Genomic DNA, 6368 nt, shown 5'->3' on the forward strand with positions numbered 1-6368 from the left:
TACACAATTTGAATTAAACAACTCTTTGGGTACCTACAGAATTTGAAACTAAAAGGAGCCTGAAATAAGAAAGGAGTATGAACAGATTCAGAGTATTTTTTGCTTTTTAGGGATAGGCAGGAAGAAAGGAAACAAAATGCAGCAGCATGTCAGTGTTCTTACTGAATTGTGATCAGTCTATTTCCATCATTTTAGGAACTATAATAACAACTGGATCAGACAGTCAAAAAGAAAAAAAGGAGGGGGGAAGTATGATATTACAAGAGATAAATAACCAGGCTAAAAATGTGTTTATTGTACATTTGTTCCCTCATCTCAGAAAGAGCAAGCAGCTTTAGGCACATAAAGCTCTTACTCTGACATGCCTAGGTCCTAGGGTATCAGTCAGCAGCCAGGGATTTTTCTGGCTAATCCCTTGAAATGCTCTCAACACTGAGGCTTGGAAGGAGAAACTGATAGATCTGGTTATTAGCTGTGCAGCAGAGATGCTCAACAGATGTTTTCACAGGCAAACAATCTCTTCTGCTCACAGAGAAACATGGGCTCAGCCTTAGTGCTCAACATCCCTCTGAGATGCCTCTTACAGAGAAGTGGCATGGGACAAAACTGCTTGCAACTTTGCTCCACTATAGTCTTATTCATAACTACAGATGTCTCCATGAGGTTTTATGAAGGAAAACACAGGAGGAAAAAAATCATAATTTAGAAAAATCAGAAAATTAATATAGTGATAACACTGTCCATTACACTAACACTATGTATTTGACTGCAGTGTGCTAAAGAGACACAACAGTAATTGCACTGTACCCATCAAGTACCACACTACTCCAGTTCAAACTTTCCTTACATTCATGTGTTTTCTGCTCTCCTGATCACATCTAAGTCGTAGCAGCCCATAAGTGTCTGCCCAATAACCTCAGGGAGCCTGACAAGGAGGAAGAAATTCAGCTGCCAAGAGCAAACCATGCAGGTAAGCCAGCAGGCTGCCCCTCAGCTGCTGCTTTACACCTTTGATTCAGTTCACTATTTAACAAGATCCCAAAGCACCCCCAGATTTAAATGCAACCACCTATGCAAAAATACGACTGTCTTCCAAAAAACCTCAGCACTTCTTAACACTGGTGATTTATGAAGTCCCTTGATGTGTGCAAAGAGAGGAAGCCACATCTCATGCCCATATGGTTTAGCAAACCACAAATTACCTAGGACAAACAAAACTTCGCAGGAGTATGGGCTACAAATAACATTGATATCAAAGACAATAACAAAGAGGAAGGTAGTAGACCAAACAAGAGAAACAAATGTAAATATCGCCCACCTGCGCTTCAACACACTTCAGCATTAGTTGAAAAGCTGGAAACCATGTGCGGGATATACAAACTAAAAACAAAACCTGAGTAAAGTATGTCGAGACTACACACAAGCCCCCATCGTTTACTGCTGCTACAGTTGCCTGCACAGGTGGTTCACGATAGCTGAAAAAGCATTTTGTTAGCGCGAAAGGGCGAGGGAAAGGCTGGATAGCACGAGTGGGATCGGCCAGGAGCGCCTGCAGGGGGAGAGGCGAGGCAGGGATTCAGAGAGAGAGCAGCCGCTTTACCGGAACGTGGAGGCATCGAGGTGGCATTTAGCAAGGAGAAGGAGGGGCAGAGGAAACAGGTGCAAAAGAGCGAATATGGAGATAAACGGTAGGAGTGGCTGGAAAGGGGGTGGAGGAGAAGAAAGTCCTGGAGGTTGAGGTGAGGGCTGGGAAGATTGGAAAGGATATGGCATGAGGGAGGGGCAGCGAAGGGACGACGAGGGTGGACAGTGGTGGCTGCAGTGTTTGTGAGGGCGGCGCGGAGGGGCGGCCGTGAGGGGGGCAGGCCCCGGCGCCTCGGAGCGGAGTGGGGCGGGAGCGCCCTCGGCCAATGAGGAGGATCCACGCTCCAGGAACCGGGAGGAGGCGAAGGGAGCCCCGGCCGCCCGCGGCCCCGCCCGGGGCACACCCGCTCCCCGCGGCCGAGGCGCTGTGTGCCCGCCCGGAGCCGGAGGGAGCGGGGGACGCAGTGCGGTACCGCGGGCGGTCACTGCCGCGGGGTTTACTCACGGGCTGCCATTTGCTTCGTCTGTTTAGCTACTGTCAATAAAAATAAGCTGTTGATGGAAGTCTTAGTCTCTCTAATCTTTAATATCAGTTTTCCAACTCAACCCGACTTCTGGTCTTCTGAGAGATCCTTTTTTAAATTATCCTAGTGAAGATTTCTTGTCATAGGGTCTCAGAAGAACAGTCCTGCTCACTGAAAGGAGGACGATGTTAAAACTACTGAGGCAACCTGAAGCAATCCCATTCCCCATTGTGTAAACAGAATGGCTTTGTTCTACATAGTGGCCACTGTTTTCATACATAAATACTTACCACTACAATGTTTTTAAAGATAAATAATCCGAATTCTTATATTGAATATTTCTGTTACTTAGCTAACGTTTAAGATGCAATTGTATATTGTGTATATACAGCATGTAAATATATGTTGCATATATATATATATCTATTGCAGCAAATACAGCTGTTTCACAAAGCTCATGGGGAGCTCATAAGTCAGCTGAGGTAAGAACTGTGTTGTGTTGCGGAGAAGTACTGTGAAAGCTGTGGTTGAAAAATGTTACAGTGTAATCATCCTGTGTTTTTTGTCCTTTTCCTAAGAGTTTAGATTGTTTGGTGCAGACAGATAGCCCACTCGAAGTTGTGTCTTTCATTCAGCAGAGATTTGCTGTATGCTGTTGATAGATTGTATGGTATCTGTGGGGAGGAAAAGAGCATTGCTCACTGAATTGAATTCCTGCCCAGATTACAAATGTCAGGTTGTAATAAAGCCTGATCTTTCATTACTTGGCTATTTTTAGTAATTAGATCATGATTACAAAACAGAAATATTTTGATAATTCATTAAGTCACATAAAAACACTAATCCTCCCACATAATGTTCTTGAATTATCTAAATATAGCACAAGGCCACGAGGAGACAAAGATACACTAGCATATGTTGTGACCTTCAGTATTTCTTTTATTTTAATGTTCTATTTTCTGTTCTTTGGAACACAGTTTTCCTGAAAAAAAACACACTACCATTAATAAACAGGTTTCTGAAAATTTCTTTGAAGCTGTATTCATAAATATACTATATTTTACTCCTTTGCTACAAGCTTGCTCTGTCCCAGCATAAACTTATTATTGAAAAATACTACTAGTCTTAAAAACACATATGGTAGGAGGTATTTGGCCTTCTGCAGGGTTAACTGGTTGAGAATGGTGTTAGCTGGCATAGTGGAGGGACAAGAACCATTTGCCTTGGTAGAGGAAAGACATTGCTATTTGTTAATTGCATTAAAGACACTAAAGTCTTTCACAGGGCTTGGGAGAAGTCTGGATAAGCTGTATGTGAGGTGATAGTGATACTGGGATATTCATAAGTAGCATGACATGGTCTCACTAGTATTTTTTCCATAAAATTCACCTTCTTATGACACTTGTAGTGTTAGAATTATATACTAGTAGTGTGCCTATAAGGTGATGCTTGGTCAGCAGAAATCAGCATATTTCCCCCAAGTTATTGTAAACGCTGTGTAGTTTGTGCATTTATTTGTTTGGGCTCTGTAAGTGTCATAGACAGGTAGGATTATAAAAGAAAGGCCTTATGAAATCAGGCCTCACTCTGCTAAATTGCCAAAGCTGGCCTGTCATTTCTTCTAAGTGCAGCTAACAAGCAATTTGCAAGTTCCCATACAAGGCTATGTTGAGAATGAGAAGTTTGTTTAACACAACAATCTATTTTGAGGATGAAAAACAAATGCATTTGTGTGAACAATAAGATTTGTCCCATGAGAACCCACAAAGGAAAAAGTAAACATATCTAGAGAGAGAAAATTTGATAGACATATACAATAGCCCTTAGTGACCAATGAACTGCGTTTCACTGTATTGCTGACCAATTAGGTTGAACACAGTGCCTTCTGATATTTCCTATCACTATGAGCTTTGTGAATAAAGAATTGGCTTTCTGCATGAAGAAAATGGAGTCTTGGCTGATTTATTCAAACATAAGGTGACCCTGAAGATGTGATCAACGCAAGACAAACAACCTGTCATGAAAGAAAATGAAATGAGCCAAGCTGACCACAGGACTGGGTGGTGAAACGGGACTTAGAGACAGAATATACAAAGTTATCAAAGGAAGAGTGCAACTGCCTGTGGGTATGGCCAAGGCAGTAGCAAACAGCAGCCTGCAGCAAGATGAGTTCAGCACATGAAAACAACCATTGGCAGCATCGCTGGCCACAGGATCAGCAGGAAAAGAAATTCAAGCAGCAAATGTACAAAGTAGCAAAAGGCTAAGGCTACCTTCAGCTTCAGGATCAGCACAGAACAAGCAAAGACAAGAGACAGCTGGTGAAGAGGAACCTGGGCAGCAAGCGCACAGGCCACTGATGGTGTGGAGGGTATATATTGTCATCTTATTGCAAAAGTTCCATACCTTCTTGGTGATTTCTTATGGGTATCTCCTCACAGCACTGACTCCTTCTTCTTCACAGCACAACCAACAAACTCCAACTCTCTCCTCATTCAGCTAACCCCCTCTTTTGTAGCACTATTCTACTTATTGGACAGCTGTGGCCTATTAAGGGTAGGCCTGTTCCTAATCTTTGGTGATTAGTACAGCTGCAACTCCTCAGGTGTGAGATTACCTTCTGCACTGTCTTTATTTTCTTACATTCTATCCCCCCACAGGCATAGAAATGAACACAACTTTCAGGAGAAAGTGTGCACCCGGTAAGAGCAAAATTGCAAGTCACAGAAGGCAACTGTGGTCCCCAGCCACGGAGGATATGTGGCCAAAAGAGAGTCAGGGAAGGTGAGGCAGCCTAAGAGTTAATGGTTGTCCTGGTTTGAAAGACAGGTGTCTGCTAGAGAGGGCAGGAGCCTCCCTTGGAATGGAAAACGTAAACCCCTGCCCTCCAAATTATTAAATTTTGAAATTAAGGGGCTCTCAGGCAAAGATATGGGAATAGGAATAATAATTCTTTACTAGTGTTGGAACCCTGGTTGCTGAGAATTTTAGACTTTCTGTGCTGACAAACAAACACCCAAGCGAACACTACATTTAACCTGAGGCCATGGAGAAGGCTTCCAAAATTCATGATAGAACTGGGATTATCAGTGTGTAGTTTGAATAGAGGTGTGTAATATCACATGGTGGAAAACTTAGAGTTTAAGGTTATAGAATATAGTAATATATATAAAGCAAGATGGAGGTTTTAGGGCAGAGGCAGAGGCTGGTCCCCCTTCTTTACCTTCTTCTTCATGGGTTTGGGTGGTATTGTGTAATTGGATAAAAAAGTCCGCATTGCAGGGCACAGGTGGTTGGTTATTGGGTTAAAAGTAAAAATAATTTAGGTGTCACTTCTTAATTGGTCAGTTTCTCCTTAAAAGACCTTGTAAACAGAGAAATACATCTCCATTTTTACCTTGTTAGAGTTAAGTGCTGTAGAACTCCCAGCTTGTGAGACAATGATATAGATAAGAATTTATAATTGAAATTAACAGGGCAGGAGACTTTTTCTCCTCTTAATGCTTTTATTAGAAGCGATCAACTCAAGATTGGGAAGCCTGAACCCGTAGTCTCTCTCAGGGTGACTTGCAGGAGGAGGATATGCACAGCTTTGTCTACTAGGGGCAGAGCTGGGGGCCCAGTACGCATAAGAGCTTCAAAAGCGTGACCTAAGTGTTAATTGCTGCTGCCTCCCTCTCTTCAGGTCCTGGGCCAAGAGGATTTTGCTCAGGGTGAGGGACAACCAAGGTTTTCAGCATCTCTGCAGGCTCAGCACTCTGTTCCTCACATCCAGACATCACTCCAATTTCCCAACTCTATATTGGCTCGTTGTTTTGGGGGTCTTTTCAGTAAGTTTGGAGTAGTAGCTTCTCATGGCATGATGGTCCTGAGGTTATTTTGCATGCCTCCCCTCCCAAGTCTTGTCTTTTCTCCTCACTGTCTGGGCATGTCCCCTCCCTTCACTGTCTCCGAGAAGAGCCATTAACTTAGGCCTAGCCATGGCCTTTACTGATACAAAAAAGAAACATTAAGGACAACAACTTGTAATTATCATAACAAACAGGTAGTGCTTTAGCAGCAACAGTGGTCTGACTAGTTTTTCTAACCTTTTTCTCACAAAAAAAATTGGCAGATTTTTTGTTTATAACAATAAATATCTGAGTCCAAACAAGAAATACCATCTAACAATTTAATCCCGACCTTGGCAGAAAAAAAGAAGCACAACAATCCACATTTAGTGGTGATCCTGTGTGAGGAGGGCACCTATCAGGATTGGGA

This window comes from Agelaius phoeniceus, chromosome 5, assembly GCF_051311805.1.
Source record: "Agelaius phoeniceus isolate bAgePho1 chromosome 5, bAgePho1.hap1, whole genome shotgun sequence".
Classification (NCBI taxonomy): Eukaryota; Metazoa; Chordata; class Aves; order Passeriformes; family Icteridae; genus Agelaius; species Agelaius phoeniceus.